Consider the following 10,460-nt stretch of genomic DNA (forward strand, 5'->3'; position numbering starts at 1 on the left):
AAGTTGGGGCTACTAAGCAGTGGCACTGAGTTTCACGCTTGACCCATGGCACAGGAACTGTTACCACCTCAGGCCATTTGTCAGGTGGCGTCACACACCATCCCACTTACTTCCACAGGCACCTTTGAAAGGAGGTATCATTTCCCCCTTCCGCATGGGGGAAGCTGACCTCAGGACGGCAAGTCCTTCCCCCCAAGGTCTCCATGCTAGAAAGTGGCAGGACCGTGGTTCAAGTATAGGCCACCTGTGCTCATTTGCCATCTTGTTGCCTCTTTGGAGCCACATCAGGTGGCAGTTCATGGACCTGTGCTGGAGGGTTGAGAATGTCACATTGATGACTTGGGGGTTCCTCAGCTGTTATTGTGCCTTTTATTCCCAATGAGCCTTACTGTTTCATCAAGTCACATACCCTCTTTCTGACCGCCCCCCCTCAAACACTGCCATGCTGCAGGGATTCTCCCTAAATAGCAGAAGCAAGGAGCAGAGAGGCACCTAAGCGGAGTCAGGCTTCTGTCCTCCTAGCGTGGGACATACAGCCTATGCCACACCCTCTGACAGTGGAGTTCAGTCACATCCTCCCTCCTCTTCCTTTCAAAGACTCTCTCCAAGCAAGATTCAAACACCTGGAACCCCCAAACTGAATTTCACAGACGGACCTGTAACCCATTGTTAATTGCAATATCCATCCATGACCATCTACACTGAAGGGCCGCGTTCCTGTTCCAGTTGCAGGCACTTTCTACTTGGTGAGGTCTGGCTGAAATGATAATACTGTGAATACTAGTAATATTACTACTAGTAGTAGTAGCTTATAGTTGTCAAGAGTATGATATATTCTAGGCACCAGGCTTGGCCCTTTTATGGAAGATACTATTAAAACCTTCACTTTAGGGTTCCGAGGAAACCAAAGCTCAGAGAGGCTGAATGAACTTGCCCGAGGCCACACAGCTGGTAAACAGTGAAGTTGAGATTTAAACCTAGAAATGTCTAAACTCACAGGCTGTGCTCTTAACCACTTATGTAGTGTTTTTGGAAGCCTTATGAATATCTGCTGAATACTTCTTGAGTAGATAAATATACGAGTGTACTGAAATGGGAGAGGCAAGCTCTCAGAAGAAGAATTGTTTTGTGGGGGGAATTCCTATACCTTTACACCTTGCAAGGACGCCTCTCTGTGTTTACAAAGGTACCTGAGAAGGAGAACTTGACTGAGCAACTACAAGAAGAGGTTGAAAAAAATCAAGTGCCATATGCAGAGGAAACTGAATTGAATGCTAATTCATATGGAAAAGGATTCAAGCCTACAGATGGAGAGGACAACTCAGTGCCACTGCTTTATAGCCCCAACTTAGAGGTATTGCATCATCAGTGCGCTAAGCTCCTAGGTCTCCACCCCTCAGGGCCCCAATAAGCTCTGTCCGTCTGACTGGCCAGTGTGCAGACTAAATGGAGAGGAAGCAGAGATGCACAAAGGCAGCAAAGAAAAGTGAAATACAACAGCCTGACAGTGAAAGCGGACAGAAGAGCCGAGAAGGCTAGGGTAAGAACTACAAAAGGAAAGGTTGGACATGGAATACAACTGCTCAGAAACAACGATCATGGGAATTCTGTGAAGAAATCAAGAGATGCTGCGCTCTGATTGGTACCCCTGAGGCTGCACCTGGGGTGGTCTGTGCTTAGCTCTGGCCCAGCATTTTGGAGGGTCCTAGACAGCCTGGACTGTGCCCAGAGGAGGGGGCAAGCCAGGGAATCCTGAGAAGGGGGCATGATGGGAGGACCTGAGACCTTGGCAGCAGATGTTTGAGGGGAGAACCGATCATGACCTTCCAAAACTGGAAGACCTGGTCATATTTGGGGCTCATGGGGCTAATACGTGTCACTTCTTTTTTCGGTGCCTCCATTAGGACCCAGCTGAAGGATAGACACAGGAGCCAGGCAAATGGGAATAAAATACCACCTGTATTGCTGATCAAGCTGCTTGAAAAGGTGTTTTAGGGTCTGTGAGCCATGTGGGCTTGCTGAGACCTCACCCTTGAACCTGATGTGCTCTCAGGCACAGCTGCTGGCAGGTGGACAGCTGCATCCATAAGCCAGGTAGTGTGACCTCACTATCAGGGACAGCTCAAGAGAGAGGAAGGGATGAGCTGTGTGCAAGGACTGATCTTCCTCCCAAATCCACTGAGCAGAAAGTCACTTGCTTTCCTGGGGAAGGGAGTGAGTGAGGGGAAGCCAGCCCAGGAAAGCTAGAGTAGAAGTGCCTCCACGATGAAAGAAGAATGGGAAATAAGGGCTCCCACCCCCCATTAGGAAAAAGGGCTGGGAAAAGGAAGCCACATAATTCAATAAGGTAATATTTGCAACAAAGGATGGATACTAGAGGGAGGCAGATTTCAGCCTTCTGTAAGAAAAAAAACACTGGGTGCTTCTTAAGTGTCTGTGCAGTAAAGGGTTGACTCATCAGGTGTGGGATGTCCAAATCTTGCACATTTCAAATAAATTTCTGGCCCCTGACTGACTCCTGGGAGATAACCTCTAAGCCTTTGCGATATGCCACCTGATAAGGGTGTCTTTGTTTACTTCGGCACTGGGCCACACCAGCTAATTTATGTTAACAAGAGATTTATGGTGAGGACCCTGGGCCAGGCTGTATCAGTTTGCCCTCGTGGGGGCTAGAGACTGGGCGACTAAGGTCAGCTGCAGAGGCTCTGTGCCTCGTGATCCACCACCAAGAAAAACCCTGGACCTGAGGACTCAGCAGCGCTTCTCTGGCCCACAGTACTTCATACATGTGGTCACACGTCATCGCTGGGAAACCAAGCATTGTCCCTACAGCTCCCCGGGAGAGGACAGCTGGAAGCTGGCATCTGGTCACTCCCGGACTCCATTCTGTGCTCCTCCGCCTTTGCTGATCTTCCTCCGCATCTGTTAGCTGAAGCAAACGGTCATCGGGTGCATAACAACTTTTCTGTCGCTGAGAACTTGGTGGTGGTCTTGGGGACCCATGACCCAGTGTCAGAGGCACTTGACATTTCACCCTTATTATCCCCACAATAACCTTGTGAGCTAGGCACTATTATGCCCATGACAGACAAAGAACCTGAGGCACAGAGGGGTTAAGTGACTTGCCTGAGCAGGACCGCAGAGCTCCCTCTCCATCTCCCCACACCAAAGGAAAGGACTTGGAGTAGTGAGCTGGCCCCCTTCCTTGGAAGGTCCCAGGGGGTGGCCCCAAGGCCCTCCAGATCCAGGGGTGAGGCATATCCTGGAGGGAGGACGATGCGGCGCTGGGGGGAGAGGCAGGAAGCGCATGCATTTCTGTCTTGGAGAGCTCAGGTGCACACGCCCGGGTGGGGTTAGACTGGTGTGCTGCGGTCCGGGTGCAGACGGGGTCAGAGGCTATCTCCTCCTGGTCCTCTCTGCTTCGGGGCTTCGAGCTTTCTCCTCTGTCAGGAGCTTTCAGCGGCAAGCCGGGGGATGCCCGGTAAGCTGACTTCTCTGAAAAGTCTTTTTTTTTTTCCCACACAGTAAGATATCTGAAGGAGATGTTTGGGTTCAGTAACTCCACAATGAGAAGGCTCTGGGTTGATAGCTCGGCGATCCTCTTTTCTCCTTCCCTCACTCCCCCGCCCCCACCGTGGTCACATGATGATGGCGGAGGGAGATGGAGGATAGTGCCCTCCCTCAATGACTTCCAAAGTCGGAAGGAGGTGACAGACCTTTCCTTGCAAGCCTCCTTTTCATCAGAGAGGAATTCCTTTTCCAGAATCTCCCCCAGCAGATTTTCTTTGATATTCCTTTGGGTACACTGTGTTGCTTGCCTATCCTAAACCGATCATGAACAAAGAGGAAATCAATTGCCACAACTCAGTCCCTGCGGCCAGGCAGCTCAGTTATCCAAGATCTGAACGAAATCAAGGTTCCATTAGTGAGGATGGCTGTTGGGAGGTAACCAACCCAGTTGCCACAACCTCAGTCTTACCTTTTTTTTCTACTTGGTTGATACCAGGGTCTGGGAAGGAGAGAGCTCTGGGGGACAGCATGGCTGGTCAGCGTTGGGCAGTGTGAGTGGCTGTCACAGGCCTGCAAGAAGCATGGATTCAGGGTTGCAGTTGGGGAGGTGGCTGGTGGAAGCGTGGATTGCCTCAGTGCTCTGGTTGCCCAACCACTGCCTTCCCATGCACCACCCTCCCCTGCCCCTACCCAGGCTTCACCCTGAAGTCAGAGGCTTAAGATAACCCAAAGGATGCCAGGGAGACTTTGCAACCCTCAGCCCTTAAAACAGGTAGCCACTCTGAGAGATGTAGTCCACATGTGTCAGCCATCATCACGTGGATGACCATCTAGTCCCAGTTTAACTGGGACTGTTTTTCTTTTGTTGGTCACCTTGCCTTAGACCTAAGCACCTTGGGATGATCTGGGTGAGGCTGGGAGTCGCAGGAGGTGGGGGCAGGCAGCAAGGATGGTGGGGGCCGTCTGCCAGCTTGATGCACCTTTGCTTCCATTTTTAACCAGAGGCAGCTGGCCTGCCCATTCTGTGGCAGGAGGGGCTTATCCGTGACTTCATTTCTCCCCTCCAATGTCAGGTTCTTGTCTGCCACCTCAAGTTGGCAAGGAGATCTGAGAGCTAGGCCTTTGCGGAGCAACTTTTGAGGTCCTTGCACAGTTGGGATTCCTGATTAGGCCACATCTCGCAGCTGAGACCCTAGTCCTGGAGGACAGAGGACTCCATGGTGGATTAAAGAGCCCAGGGTCTGTGCGTGAAGAGACAACATGAAGAGACAGCTTTTACAACTTTGGAAGATGGAGTTCTTTGCTCTTCTCCTCCCGACTGTGAACAGTAAAGGTGAGCAGCCCAACTGCCCACTTCCTTGGAAATTCTAAAACAAATAGAAAACAAAATGACAGATGGTTTTCTCACTGCCATTAGCTGAAGTTCTCAAAGGTTTCCTACAAGCTGAAAGTGCTCCACTTGTTCCTCCTGAGCACTCCCAGCAGTCAGAGGGCTGCTAGCATCTTAGACTCATGGCTGCATCTCAGGAAAGCCCACAGCAGCCAAGGGAGCCCTGCTTTGGACCCCAAGACCTGTGTCTCCAGGAAGCTGGAATGCTTGGGTGAGAGGCAAGATAGCTGAGGCTTGGGGAAGCTGAATACATAGTGCTTGGCGTGGGGAGCGAGTGAGCCTCAGTTGACATCCAGGGCAGGAGAAAGAGAGCTCTGGGGACAGCACAACTGGGCAGCACTGGTCTGGGTGAGTGGGGTGCAAGGCTTTCGGTGTGGGAATTGGCTTCATTTCACATGCAGAACTCTGCCTCCTAATGTGATCCAATCCATTTAGTAATTCCTGCGCTGCTAAGAGCAGCAAGTGCGCCTCTTCCCTGACATTCACCAAGGGAAGATCTTTCCTTGCTTTTCCCCTGGAAAAGCAGTTTGGCAGTGTCTCAACGTATTGAATGTAGAGTTATCACGTGACCCAGAAATTCCACTCCTGGGCATATACCCAAGAGAAATGAGAACACATCTCCACACAAAATTTGAATGTTCACAGTATATTCATAATAACCCTATAGTGGAACAACCTAAATGCTTATCAACTGATGAATAGATAAATAAAATGTGGTATGTCCATATAACAGAATGTTGTTTGGCAAAATAAAAATGAAATATTAATCATGGTATAATATTATGCTAAGTGAAGAAGCCAATCACAAAAGGCCACATACTGTATGATACCATTTATATGAGATGTCTGGAAGAGGCATATCTATAGGGACAGAGAGCATATCAGTGGGAACCTGGGGCTGTGGGGTTGGAGGAGCAGGGAGAGTGAGTGCTAATGGGTATGAATTTCCTTTCTGAAGTGACAAAAGTGCTCAATATGTGCATTATATCTCAATAAAGCTGTTTAAAAAATAAATGGTAAGTTCAAATACACAGTGAAAAAAAGAAATGATCCTATGATTTCAGTTCAAATCCTTTTTAATATTGAAGGACAGAAATCAAAACTGGGATTATTTTAAAGTGTTTTTAGTTTATGGACATTCTAGAACCACATGGGATCCAGAATTTATTTGGGTTATATATGTAAAAAGTGCTGTTAGAGACTGGCACATAACAGGTATATCCTAAATGATAATTGGGTCAAAACTGCAACTGAGGCACAAATGGTGTGATCAGTGACTTGGACTGACCTCCACCATCTCCAAGAAGTCTCAGGAAAATGACAGCATGTGTCAGACATTCTTTTGTGCCCAACTGTGTGCTTGACTTCCCTCTCTGGGGTCACAGGAGATGGACCTGCTAGAGGGAGATCAAGCCCCATGCCTCCCTCCCACCCTGGAAGATATCTTTGATGGGGTAAAGGGCAACCTCAGGACCACATGTACTGTGGACAGCTGTCGTGTGACCAGGAAGTGGTAAAGAGTCTTATGCTTTTCAGATGTCTTCACTCTGCTGTGCCCTCTAAAGGGCTTCACTCTGGTGAAATTGCTTGGCTGGCCTCTTGCTCATCTTGCCTTCTTCCTTTTGAATTCCTTTCAGTGGAAAAAGCCGGTACTGAATAGGTTTCAGCTCTGCAGACAGACTGGCCTGGTTTAAAGACCCACCCTGCTGCTCAGTTTCTGTATGGCATAGGGATGTTACTCTAGCCCTCGCTGCACCGTCAGTAGAACTTAGTGTGATGATGAAGATGTTCCACGATTCTGAGCTGTCAGTATTGTCATCACTGGCCACGTGTGCATATTGAGCACTTGAAAAGTGGCTGCTGGGATTTAGGAACTGAATTTTAAATTTTATTTAATTTTAATTAGCCATATGTAGCCAGTGGCTACAGCCTCAGAGCCTCCGTTTCCCCATATCTCCAAGTGGGAAAATGACACTCCCTACCTAGCGGGATGGTTGAGTGAATTAATGGAGGAAATGTGTGGCAGCATACTTGACTGAGATGTTAATTATGGGTTGGGACCCTAACTCACAGATAGCCCGCATCCCCTGCTGCAGGGACTCTTGTTTGTGGGGCCTCAAACAGATGTTGCTAGAAACCCAGAAGGGAATGCTGGCATTTGTGCTCGTAAGTGTGAATCATGGAGAGAAATCACGCTGAATCAACCCCAAGCGAAGGTGATGGAAGCAAGGGCTTCTGCGCGTGGCAGGTGGAGGAGGCCAGCTCCAAGGGAGAGGCCAGGTCAGAGCCTGGGTCATCTGATCCACTGGGTGTGCTGGGCTGGCTCTGTGGGGACACAGGGCTCCCGTTGGTAGGCTGTGCCAGGTGGCATCTCTCTCTCTCTTTGTTGAAGTCACGCTAATATGCACAAACAGGGACTTTCTTTAGGAGACAGCCAGCTTACTGGGGCTGAGGTTTAAAGCCAGGGTCCAAGTGGAAATGCTACCTTCCTGGGCCAGAATCAGGACTCACGGGAGAGTTTGCAGAGCCTAAAGGGCTTGCTGGCATCAACTGCAGAAACAGAGCATGTTGGGAGTAAACAGAAGAGGTTTCTGTGGTTCACCCTCATGGGCCTGCAGGGCTTGAGGTGCAGGGTGGGGAGTCCAGTTAACAGAGTGGACACCTTGACTTTCAGAGGAAAGGCACTCAAAAAACATTCTGACACTCGGGTGAGAGGGAGACAGGAAGGCAGGCTCTGTCCCTGAGGCTTGGCAAGAGGCAAGAAGCTGGTTCCGGTGTCCTTGGCTTGTCTGTCACCATCCTGGATGGTTATTGCTTCAGGAGGGGCCTGGCCCCATTTCTGGGTTTGACAGTTCTGGTGGAGTCAAACCTGTCTCTTCTAAATAAATTAGATCACTCCAGGGCAGATCAATATTTAATGTGGGGTTTTAAAAGACCAACTCAGGAAATGAGTTTAAAAGTGGAGAATTTGCCTTAGGTAGCAATTTCTGAAATACAGTAGTATCAGGGGACAGATTATTCAAACCCAAGCCATGGATAATATAAAAACAGTTGAACAAGCCAAGCTCCACTTGCTGTGCATTGGTGACACTGAATCCCCCACTTTTTCTCATGCTGCTTACAGAATATTAGTGTCAAGTTGGAAGAGACCATCTACTCTGAGAGCATCTATGCCAAGGAAGACCAACTACCTGCACAGCTATCTATGCCCTCACCTGTGGCAGACATCGCTAATCAATCCTGGGTCTCTTTCCTCTTGAATTGGAAGTGCTTCCCTATTTCTTTTTCTCAACACTACGCTCTAGGCAGCCACTATCTATTGGTCATAGTGCACATGATGTGAAATTTATTTCTTATCCTCATCTAGTCCAAATACCTCATTTAACAGAGAAGCTCAAAATTACACAGTGAATTAGTGGCTGATCTAACACCAGGACCCAAGTCTGCTTGCTCCAAAGACAGACTTTTTTTTTCTTTTTTTTGGTATCATTAATCTACAATTACATCAAGAACATTATGTTCACTAGGCTCCCCCCTTCACCAAGTTCCCCCCACATACCCCTTCACAGTCACTGTCCATCAGCATAGTAAGATGCTGTAAAATCACTACTTGTCTTCTCTGTGTTGCACAGCCCTCCCCGTGCTCCCCCCATGCACTATACATGCTAATTGTAATGCCCCCTTTCTTTTTCCCCACCCTTATCCTGCCCTTCCCACCCATCCTTCCCAGTCCCTTTCCCTTTGGTAACTGTTAGTCCATTCTTGGGTTCTGTGATTCTGCTGCTCTAAGACAGACTTTTTTATATATATAAATGCACTGGGAATCCTTTTACTGACCCCTCTGTGAGCAACAGAGGGTTTTCCTTGAGTGGCACTGAATACGTTGTTCTGGAGATAAAATTACAGAATTTCAGAGTAATAAACAGTTTAGTGATCACCTAGTTCTATTTGTTCCATCACTGGGAAATTAGAACTCAAAGAGGTCAAGTGAATTGCCTAAAGACACACAACTAGTTGTTCTCTTCTCTTCATCAATAATCTTCATTCCAGTCCCAGTGAGAGCTCTCATTTTAAGGCCTCGGACAAATCACTCCAACCTTTGGACCTCCATTTTCTGGTTAGACTCTCAGTAACTAAGAGTTGAAAAGGTTTGTGTATTAAGAAATGAACAGCATCTATTTTTGGTATATTGTGATGTTTACATAGACACCCTCAGATTTACCTTTCTAATTCTATTTTTCTTGGCAGATGCAAAATTTGGTTTATATTGATTTGTATCCCCTAAGAAATAGTAACTGGGAGCCTAGATTTGTGCCGAGCCATAGAGAGATGTCCTTTTGTGTGAAAGCCTTTTAAGTGATTTTTTGGTATGTATGTGTGAGCAGAAAATGATGGTTTCTAAAGAGAGGAAAGAAATGTTGTCTCTCTGGGGTGGGGCAGCCCTAGATTTCACATGCCTTTTGTGGCCTCCATTTCCTCATCCATCAAATGGCAATACTGGCATTCATCCTCCCAACTTTAGAGGCAGATTGGAAAGGTCAAATGGAATAATGTCTGGGAAGGAGTTTTGAAAAGGAAGGGATTATTGTGACAGGCTAAGGAGAGGGAGCTGGCAGACTGAGGCGAGTTTCTCTGAGTGGGGTTGTAGGGAGGGTGGAGGGGGAGTAAGATGCTGCCTTGGCATCAGAACGCTGGCAAGAATTTCCATGCCCTCATTATACTAGGTGCTACTGTCAGATTTAAATCCTCCTCTGTGTTACTGCTCGAGATGCCGCGGTATTTTAGGAATGGCAGCCCAAAAGAATGCCACGTTTGAAAAAGGTCGCTTTCCTGAATTTGCCACTGGGTATTATTTTTATGCCAATGCTTCACTGCTCTGTTATCTGACTTCAAAATATACATCATATTTATATTGCCTCTGCTAAGCATATATTTTTATTTTACTGCTTACCATGTGGGTGACATTTGGTTATTGAATGTCTGGAGAATTGGACCCGGTTGTTGTTTTTTTATTCTTCCTTTCATAAGTGCTTGCTCTGATATATTAATCTTTACAAAAGGCATGAGACAGGGACACATAAGCATTCTCACTCACACACACACACTAATCACATTGCCATTTTATCTCACTTTGCGGGTGTGTGGCTACATTTATAAGAGCCGACAGATCTGGAATAGGTGGTCTGAACTGATTCAGGTGGGGAGCGATGAAGCCAGCAGCCTCCTGGGGAATCGGTTAAGGGAGGGAGGGAGGGAGAGAGTCTTTTGTCTTCTGTTTGTGAAGGGCACACCAGGCAGAAAGCAAGGGTGGAACCATTGTGAGTCTGAGCTGGAAGGGGCTCTGGGAATCTATTTATATGTCTATAAAAATATAGACGTTTTTATAGATATTTTATATCTTTATCTATCTGTGTATCTATCCAGCACCTCAAATAATTCTTGATCCTGGGCTCAATAAATGGTTATTGAATTGAGGAACACAAGAATAGTTGTATAAACCATTTATTGATGTTGTGCTCTGTGCAAAAATACTTTACATGCATGCTTTCTAAGCCACCTA

Source organism: Manis javanica, chromosome 4, assembly GCF_040802235.1.
Source record: "Manis javanica isolate MJ-LG chromosome 4, MJ_LKY, whole genome shotgun sequence".
Classification (NCBI taxonomy): Eukaryota; Metazoa; Chordata; class Mammalia; order Pholidota; family Manidae; genus Manis; species Manis javanica.